The following is a 10,718-nucleotide window of genomic DNA, read 5'->3' on the forward strand; positions in this document are numbered from 1 at the left end:
AGGTGTAATTAGACATGTATTACCATGCAGTTATAGGTCACTGCAGTAATTGTACTGACCCACGATTTATGATTAGATATTTTAAGCTAGCAGCCAGGTGGACCCGCTTGGACGTTACTTAAGAGAGTGCTTTAACCCTTTAAGGCTGTTTTTCGAATGTTTTGTTTTGTTTTATTTTATCTGAGGTATCAATATTGGTAATAATTCAGAAATTTCAGTTATGACTTGACAGTGTTAGTAGCCGCGTTTCTCTCCTTTACTGGAATGTGCATTATTATTAATTTATCAGTGATAAATGCTTTGTTTTATGCCTTTCGCTGTGGAGCAACCTCAAAGTCTTTCAACTGGGGGACCTCAGGGTTGAAAGGGTTGATAGGGTTGGTACTCACTCCACTTACCTCCACTGACAACCACAAAAAATATTAATGCCTTAGGAGTAAACAAACCATTTAGCTAACTAAGACTTGAACTGGGTGGACTGTGTAAAGTCCATTCGTGTTTACATGTCAACCCAAATGGGCTAACCCAAGTTTAGTCTTCAAAGGCAATGAGGACACAGTTAGAGCCCAGTCTGGTTTTTGAGATGGTACTCGCATATCACTGTCTTGCTCTAGTTACAGTTTGTTTTATGAACACTTGATTTTTCAGAAATAGTGTTATCTTCAATGCTCATTATTTATTTTCTTGTTGTGGATGTGTAATGTTACCAGAACAGTTACAGAAAATAACCAAGATACTCCAACAAGAAACATTCAGAGGGTCCTGATGAACATTTGCATTCACTCTACTGTATCAGAGCCCAAAGTACTGCAGTATTATACATCACCAAAAGTCACAACACTTCATCTGCCCTCCTTTACTGACTCCTTCACACACTTTGGGTAATGTCTTCCCCCAGTTTGTTGATGAAAATTATGTTTTCCATTTGGCCACAATAAATTGAACTTGCTTTTATCACTAGGTGAACTTGGTTAGTGTAGACTTTTGTTTAATTTTGCTAATGAAGATTTAGTCACTGCAGAGCAAGATTTCAGTCCAAATTCTGCTTAACGTTTTAATGCTGTTTGATGCTGTATGATGAGACAGATCCTTACCCTGTTCAGGGCGAAACTGGTATTAAATCTAGCTGCGGTGTTGAGCCCACTGACATTCTCTGAATTATCCTGTAGTCTCTTGCATTTTTCTTCTAGATGACCAGCCTTCAAGGGGGCCTTGAATAAGTTTGTGGTGTTGTAAATGGATTTTGGGATAACCGCCTTCTCTTGGTTTGGTTAAAACCTACTGCTGAAGGGTTTCAATCACTTAAGAACAGCTCATTATCCTGTAAAACAAGTCAAAACTGAAAAGTTTCTCTAATAGTTAAACATGGTTTGTCCAATAATTATGAAAACTAGCATGGTGCCAAATTAACACCAATAACTTGCAGACACTTAAAGTGTTCTCAAATTTTGATCAGTATTCTTTTTCAAATATGCCTTGCAAAATATGTTTAAACATATTTCTGTTTGGGTCACTCTTCATAGGACTAACCTGTGGCCTAGAGATTTAGGAGGTTGTTCTCTAATTCAGATCACCACTAAATGTTCAGACTTGCCTTAAAATCCTGTGATTGTTGGCTTAAAAACGCACTTTACATTTAAAACTACTGGTTATTTTACATCCCTCAACTCAGAATCTCAAGGTCTGAGCTGTGAAGAGAGCAACACAATGTCATATGTTTTGTACCCAAGCAGCCATTGGCTTATCTAGCACTGTTTTATAGGCCAAGAGATAATCCATTATCGACTGACCATAATAGTTTGATTGATCCGCAGATTACACCTGTGATTGAAAGGAAAGATCCGCTGTTTATGGTCATTAAAATGACCACAATCTGCATTCCGGTTCAGGGCCAGCTGTTGACAAGCCAACACTACACTTTTGATATTCAGTTTGATGACTAAGCTTTGGAAGAACTTGATATTCATTGGATCTTACCAGGGTCAAGAGCATCTATTATATCAGCTTTCTGACTAAAAACAGCCATGGACCATGCTTGCTAGCTAGGTACAAGTTGTCATTGAGAAAGGATAAATATGAGACAGAAGGACATAGAAGAGGAGGAGTTGTCAGCCTCATTCATCTTTTCTGTAAATGAAAATGAAAAACCTCTGATCATGGATTTACTATAAAACAACTAATACAAAAACATCCTTTCGTCTATTTTTTTTTTTTTACTATGATAATTAGATATTTATAATTAATAATGATTTAATGAATGCCTATGTTGCCAATTCAAATGAACGGTAGTGGATAGTACTGACAATGACATTTTTAACAGTTTTTCTTGTGTGGGATTTTATTTTTAAAAACAAAGAAAGATCTTTTAATTTTTTTGTGTATCTGGATTTATATCAAGTTTAATCAAAATCTATTAATATTTTTTTGGATATGTAAGTTTGGACTTAAGTAGTGATGAGACGGACAGCTACTAGCACTGCTAAACTTGCTAATCTAGCGTCATCATTTTCACCATTGTTGGGTAAATACAGTTTATAATTCATTAGAAGCAACTTCCAGACTGGCTGAGCACTTACAGTCACTTCAGTGTGGACAGTTTGTTGTTGGCCGTGCCGTATCTGCGCTCCAACACAGTAGACTCTGTTCTTATCAAGTTTAGCTATATTGTTCTTCAGACCTCAATAACTTTTTAAGATACAGCTGTTATCAGCGCATAAAGGAATACAACTGGCTCATGGAAAGTTTTGTAACATTTTTCCACACCTCTTGAGTTAGTGGGAATGATCTTACGAAATCCAGCGAGTGCCATTGTGGATCAGCAAGTGTTACTCAGCCTGTTTATTTGTTTTCTTCTTCATTATCGGACAGCAGGGAATGTACTGTACAAACAACAGCCACAAAAAATTTAACTCCCATGGACAACCTTAGTGCACAGAGCCTGATGGACTGTCTCATTGGTGTGAACAGGAAATGTTGAGGCAGAGACAGAGACAGAGTGAGAGTGGATCACAGTGGAAGGTCATGCTTTGATCATAATGACTTTGGGCCTATTGGTCGTTTTTATATATGTCGGAATTGATAAATGCATTTGGTAGTTTTAGTTTAACAGTATGTTCAATCAATTCAAATTTTAAATAAAACACAAAAACAAAATACAAAAAGGATAGATAGACGGAAATTAATACTGATTTTTTTTTACATGTTTGAGGCTATAAAGAAACCTTTTATTTATTACTTTAAAAAAAGAAAGAAAGAAAACCACAGAAAGAAATTAAAACCTTAAGAAAAAGTCAAATTCAGTCATGAACTTTTTGATCCTAAACAATTCTACTGTCTTCAAGTCAATTTCTCAGCATTTCCTGGAACAATTTTAAACACTGTTACTGAATCACCTCGTCACTATGTGGTGATAGTGGCTTTTGAGGACAAGGAGCTCCAGTGTGCATTCCTAGTGCATCCTCCATTTATTGAGCTTTTATCATAAAAACCTCTTGAAACTCATTGACACTTTTAACATGAAAAAGACTCAGAAAACTGTATGACTTAAAAAACAAACAAAAACAAACAAACAAAAAAACGTACATGATTTACAAATCTGTATGATACTAAAGATACAAGACATTAAAACTTGTAAGTAACTCATTTATTCCATGTCTTACCTAATCACAACACCTCAAGTAGACAGAACCAGCAAAGTAAAAAAAAAAAAACACACATAGAGAAATCTGTTTGATAGATTTCTGTTTCTTTCTACTATGTTCTGTACGTGAGAACTGATCAATGACTTGAGAAAAACAGGACTGTTTTTTCATTATTGTCAGAAAAGTCAGCCAGGTGCATCCTCCTGAAGATAATATGCCAATAAACTTTTTCTCTGCATGGATAACAATTCATAACAGACACACCAAAAGCGTTTTTATGACACAGACTTTAAACTTATCACAGGCTGTAAACACCACAAACACCTTAGAGGATAAAGCCGGCAATCTACAAAACTATCTGCAAATTTATCTGAGATTTGAAACAAAGACATCGGATGCAATCAGATAATATAGATCCCTAAATTACACTGATAACAACTGTAAAGGGAAGTCTTAGCTTCAGAGCGAAGAGCAATTTCTCAGCAGATAATGGCAGAGTTAAACATTTATGATACAATACCCAAACTTAGACTCATTGACCCTCAAAAATGCAGAAAAAGTGTAAGTTGTGTTGCGAAAAGGTCACTCACCTCGTGATCAGGCTTCAGAGTGTCTTCTGAGGTGTTTAAATTTCCTCTGGGTTTTATAACGTTGTTGTCACAGGATTAACTCCTACAGTCTTCACGCCCAAACAAGTAATGAATCAAGGTCTAAAGACTGCTGTGATGTACATTTAAAGAGTGTTTTCTTGTATATAAGCATGTTTCGCCCTGTGACTAATGCTACCATCCATGAAGTGTTCTTGCAAAGTGGCAGTAGCAATCATGGTTTGCGACTGAGTAAACATTGTTCTAGTATTTGTGGAACAATGTTGATGCCTGGATCTTCAAAGTCACCCACCCAGGAACAAACATCAGCTCAGGGTTCAAAGTTTTGAGTTTCATGTGGGCTTAAATGATCGATAGTTACAGTTTGAAAACAGAAACTGACATTAAAGGAAACAAAGAATGAGTTATCTGAAAGTTCAGAATCCAATCCACACTGAATCTCTTTTAAACAACAATTAAATGTCAGAAATTAATATGACAAAGTCCACATGGTAAAACCTTCTATTGACAAGAAAAATATAGAAACCACTTAAACAAGGAATTTGTTGTATGTAAATGCTAAATCGGGAATAAAATGTAGACTTGCTATAAACAGGAACTCATTGTGTCTCTTTTAAAACAACTTTTCTTAACCTAAACCAGATATTAACAGCAATACGTCTCCATCTCCCATCCAATGGTCTGCAGTGTTTTGGTCCAGCAGCAGCAGCAGAAAAAGGAAAACAATGTGTTTGTGCCTCTGATCAACCTTAGCCACATGCTGTGCAGTCTTTTCTATGTTTAGCCTTAAGTTCCTCTTCAAGCAATCAACACACACAAACAAGTGTTGGTGGACCTTTGCTTCTGGAAATACACATCCTTCTTTTGCCAGAGGATGCTTGCAGACCAAGCAAAAACTGGAGTAATCACCAAAGGTGTACAGCTCTGTCTTTGGACTTTTCTTTAAAGTTTTTATAGTTGCACCGTTACTGCAGACGTTACTCTGGTGAGTCTAGTATTCTCTTTAGAATGACCTTGCCCAGTATGGTAAACATTATGTCAACTGAGCATGGGAATTTCAGCATTCAAGAATAGCTTAGCTCACAGCATTCCCCATATGAAGTATTAATGACCTGCTATCTTGATCATGTTAACTGACCATCAGTATGTTAGCTTTAGCAGCTAACTTTAAGTTCTGCAGTGCACCAGGGAATCATCCCTTTAGACTATAGGACTCAAAGTCAATATCAGTAAGGCCACCTGTTCGTTTTAGAAAGATTAAATAAAGCCCAGAAATGGTGGTTGCCTTTGAAAGGCTAACAAGAACTGAGCGTCAACCTTAAGTGTTAAAAATGTCACAATTGCTGAACTACTAAAATGCAGTTCCCTAATCATACCACCAGAGGCTGTCTTTAAAACTCACTGACACCCATTTTTAAGGGCTGATTTTTAACAGCAAATACATTCCAACAGCATGTGGCGGGTGAATGTTCAGAATAGCCTTTTTATGTCATTGCTCATTGGTTGTGAAGGTTTTAAGGCTAAGAGTTTTGCATAATCAAGCATGATCAAGGGTGTAGTTGACAGGTGGTCACATTGCATATGTTAACCAAAAATATAAAGGCTAATCTAAACTCTGCCTGTTGGCTTTTGTTAAGTCGACTGTAAGCTAGGTTGAGTCCGCACCAGGGACTGCTGTTGTTAAAGTTATAAAGATGTAAGCAATTGAGACCAATCGTTTTTTGTGTCTTCAGTTTTCTACAATCTCAAGGATGTAAAATTAATCACATAAGGCACAGACTTTTGATTTTAATTAGATTCTTTTTCTCTAGAAAGAGCAAGAAAAAGGTCAGGGAAGAGGTATGACCTCTGATGGATGAAGTTATGAGAAAGCTTTGAGCTCAGCCATCTAGGTACAGCAGGAAACCAGGATATTGACCATAATTTAGCTTTTTGTATTACTCCATGGCAAGATTTATGAGAGTTTATTGGTATTTTTGTTGTGTTTATGCAAAATGGGAAAAGAGTTGGTTCCTTTATGAGTTAATGTCTTAGTTTCCATTGGTTTAACAGAAACATATAGAGATGGACAGATGCAGGTATTAAATATTTGTCTTCAACAACCCTCACTCACCTGACACCAGAGCATTACAGCACAGTAAAATGATGGAGCCCAATGCTTTGAGAATCCAGGATGAAGGTTTCCTTCCTGAAATTGTCATGACTGACTGTGTTGCTATTTCAAGCCAAGAAAATCAAAAGTGCTCTCCTTTGAAACTTGTTATTCCTGCAGAAGTATTGTTTAAATGTAGACTGTGGGCTATTATCCTGTGGCTAAGTCAATGGCACTGAATCATAAAATCATGCAGCCCCAAGATGTTGCCTTTTAAATGGTAAATGATTTCTTTTAAAGCTCCTGTGAGGAACTTTAAGCTTGTGATGCTATTGGCGCCCCCTGTAGACAATATGGTGCATGGCATGTTTTTGCTGTATTTTCCCCCCCTTTTATGTTTATCTTTTTATATCATTCTGCTCTATTTAGACAATTAAAACATCTTACTACCCGAGGTATCCGAGCATTACACATCCTAGGTACATCGTAACATAATCTATTGTAATTTGTCATTACACACGTGTTGTTTCGATTGTGCTGTATTTTGTCCTATACTGCATCGAGCCAGATCCTGTGTCCTAATTTGGGAATTGCGTGAGCAAACGTTTTCAAGGTTTTACAGCAGAGAACACAGGGTTATACAATGTACAAAGCGTGCTGCTGCATTTTTGTTTTGGCAGTTACATCTAATGTTCCGTTTACTATTGTTTCTCATTCCTGGCAGCATGTTTTTTTTTTTCACCATGTCTGCTGTATTACTTAGCAGTGACAATTAAATTACAACATAAATGGGGCCAATGAAGAAAATCAAAGCAAAGACAAAGAAGCAAGGAAGAGAGGAAGCTCGCCCTTTGAGGCAATGCTGATGCTGCCATGAGGCTTTGCGTCAGACATGACAGCGCCGTGAAGGTCTCAGAATCCATCATCTATCCAGTCACACCAATGCTCCCTCCTGGGGGAGTCAGGACGTGGTCATCAGGCTGACAGGTTCAGGAAAATCCACTCATAATAACAACGTTCTCCCACTAGTGATTTAAGGAGCAGTAAACAAAGTTTATTTTTGCTACACTCAACAAAACAGACCACTCATTAACCTGTTGTTTCTGGTTCAGATGATGTCATACACTAAATAAGAGAGGATGTGATGATTGAAAAAAGGCTTGCATCTATGGGAAACTTCTGTTGGACAAAATTTTCCAGCTTTTTTTAAACTAATATCATTATCATTTTATTGGGAAAACAGCAAAGACAGACTTCTTTATTTGATAGTTTCTTTTAAATCAGTGTTTGCACTGTTTATGTTGCACGATTGCAAACTTTTCTGTACATACAGAACTATTGAGAAAGTTTACTGTTAACGAAAATTGATTTTATAGACTCCGGTATTTTTGAGAGACATCATTTGACACATTTTCATCTCAAGTCTTGTTTTACAGGAAGCTCAATTCATGAATTCTGATGTCTCCAATAATGTTTTGAGAAATGGAGTAGAATGTAGTCGGAGAAACTGAGTTAGCTAACGTTAGCAAGAACAAAACTTGCACAACAAATTTTGATTGAAAAACAAACAAAAAATATTAGCTGTGTACTTGTCCACAAAGAGCCATGGCAAGCGCTGTATTTCATCAAACAGAAAAAAAAATAACGTTAGTATTTCAAAGTACAACATGAGGAGGACAGCGACTGGTCTTTTAGTCTTTGACCAGCTATTCCTGCTTGAATGCCAAACCTTTGTTGCATGACCTGACAGCTTTATGAGTTCTATTTGAAGGCAGCATTTTGACTAAGATATAAAAAGTGCATTCAGGTGGAGCATCCATACGATCCCTTCTAGTGAGCATGTGAAACATGACCACCATAAAAGTTCTGCAGCTGGTGAATGTGTGAGGAGGACGTCTGATTGCAGTGAGCTTTGGTATCTGAGAGCCACACTCAGCCAATGAGGGGAAAAAATCAAATATCAAAAAAGCAAAAAAAGATACACAAAAATGCATGAAACAAACAAAAACAAACAAACAAAACACACACACACAACAAAAACAAATAATAACGACAAGCAAACAATAAGCTGCAGGAGGAAGTCTTTTGTGACTGATTAAGTAACATTTTTGAGAGTATTAGAAACAAGGCTATTGTATCGTACATTTGTTACTGAAGCTGGAGTCACTGATGCCTCACAGCAAACATCCTGATCTGGTTTAAACCAACAAAGTGTCCTTAAAGGAGTAAACAGTTGCAGATGATGAAGAAACACGCAGCAGCAGCAGCAGCAGCAGCAGCAGCAGCAGCAGCAGCAGCATTGGAAAGTAACTATGTGATGCAAAGAGGTGCAGAATTCACATTCTTCTGATTAACCTGAAAATATCATTTTATGCTACTTGATACCTATATGACTCTGCTTATAAGCTGTGTGGTTCTTTAAGCTGCATTAGATTCACCTGACACTTTTGTTGCTGCTCTGGTTTAACACAGTTGACCAAAACCTAAAATCATATCACATCAGTCCACAGTAAACTGAGTGCTGCGAATGGTTCCCAGCTGGGATGATTTCTAACTCCTCATGAAACTGCAGAGCAAACTTTGTATGCGCATTATACTTCTAATAGTATAACGTTTTCTCCCCAGTTATATGGAATTTAAAGGGAGTATTTCCAAGGCACTGGAAACCCTCCATCAGAAGAGATAAAAAAACAACTGACATAAAAACAAATGTAAAATGAAAATATGACCAAAAAATTATACGCATGTAACTTTTTGCTAGGATCACATTTTTAGTTGCGTTTGAACCCCTCTTGAAGTTACCAAAATTATTGAATAATTAAAGAACATTTCTATTTATGGACATTTAGGAATAACAAAACAAAGAATCTTTGAAGCCAAACTTTGTTTGCGCTGAGTTCCTCCTCGTTACATCATCTTATGACCTCTTACACTTATCTTTTGGCCGCTGAAGGAGCAGGTTACTTTGATTTGAAAGCACAGAATGAAACTCATTGGTAAATAAACAGAGCTCCATCATAAAAAACCTGCTTACACATTGATAGAGATTTGTTTACAACCTGATTAAAATCATAAAAAGTAAGCAGTCAACGGGTTCACCTCTCTGCAGGTTATGCAATCACATTGTTTTTATCAAGTACATTTTGTTTATTTCTTTTCTATTGCTCATTATTATTATTAAAATCTGTTTTAAGTGAGATTTTATTTGTCTAAGTTACACATTTTTTTTAGGTTGAGATTTGGACTTTAGGTTTTATTCCGTTTTATTGCATCTTGGTGTGAAATCTCTTCAAATCTTAATCTCATATCCACAACTTTTTTTTTCTTTTTTTCTGTTAATTCACATGGGATGATCTGCATTGTCAAAAACAGGAAAACAACTGTTGCATTATTGAGTTTTCATGACTTTTTTTTTTTTTTTGTAGATGTTAGATTGTTTAAACCACTTTTTATCATTAACAAATGAATTAAAATGTTAAAACACAAATGAAACAATAGCTTTTATTCGATTTAACAAATTCTGCCTTCTGTAATGTTAAAAGCCCCTTTACAACTTTTAGTTTTGTGTCATAAATTTGAACACAAAGGACAAAAAGGATAAGGCCCTGGATTTCACTCAACAACTTGGTCTTGTTTTTTGTGTGCATTTGTTTTGAGAAACAAGATTGTCTTGTCATATAATAATAAACCTTGTTAGGTTTTCCAGCCATTCAAGTAAGGTAACTCTTTGACTGGAAGCGCCCTCTGATGGTATCAAGCTGTAAATACACAAATACAGATAATGCATCTTCAACTGGCAGTTCGTCGCCTGGGGGCATGACAGGAAACAAAAAAAAACATACCACAGCATTTAGGGAGAGTACGAGCCGTTAAAATTTGAATATTGAGACTAATTGAATTTCAATTAGGCTATGCCTCGTTAGACGGGATAGGTAAATATGAGTAGGCTAATACAAATTTTAAAACCAAAACCTTTGTTTTCATTTGCGTGTCTCTGTTCATTATGGACCAAGCAAAAGCGTTAAAGTTTTAGCTCCCGGGAAAAAAATCCCGTGACTCCACACGTCAGTACATGAAAGGTGGTCCTGCTTTCATCATCCAGATCCCTCATGAGATCCCTGCCCCCAAACAACCTGAGATCTACAACGATAAGTAGAGCTCTCACTCTGACAGAAGTTTTAAAGTCACTACATTACCCTGACTCTAACCTTAACCGGTGCACCTGGTGTGATAACAGAATCTCTTCGAATTCGTTTCAGTTTTATTTAATTTATGTATTTGAATAACCCAACATTTCATCGTTTCATGACAAATTAAAATAAATCAAAATATAAGTAACTATAATTCTATAAAATTATCCCTACTCTGTATTGGTTT

The sequence above is a fragment of the Halichoeres trimaculatus genome, unplaced genomic scaffold (assembly GCF_033239565.1).
Source record: "Halichoeres trimaculatus isolate MK-OKI-2021-1 unplaced genomic scaffold, fHalTri1.1 fHalTri1_scaffold_21, whole genome shotgun sequence".
Classification (NCBI taxonomy): domain Eukaryota; kingdom Metazoa; phylum Chordata; class Actinopteri; order Labriformes; family Labridae; genus Halichoeres; species Halichoeres trimaculatus.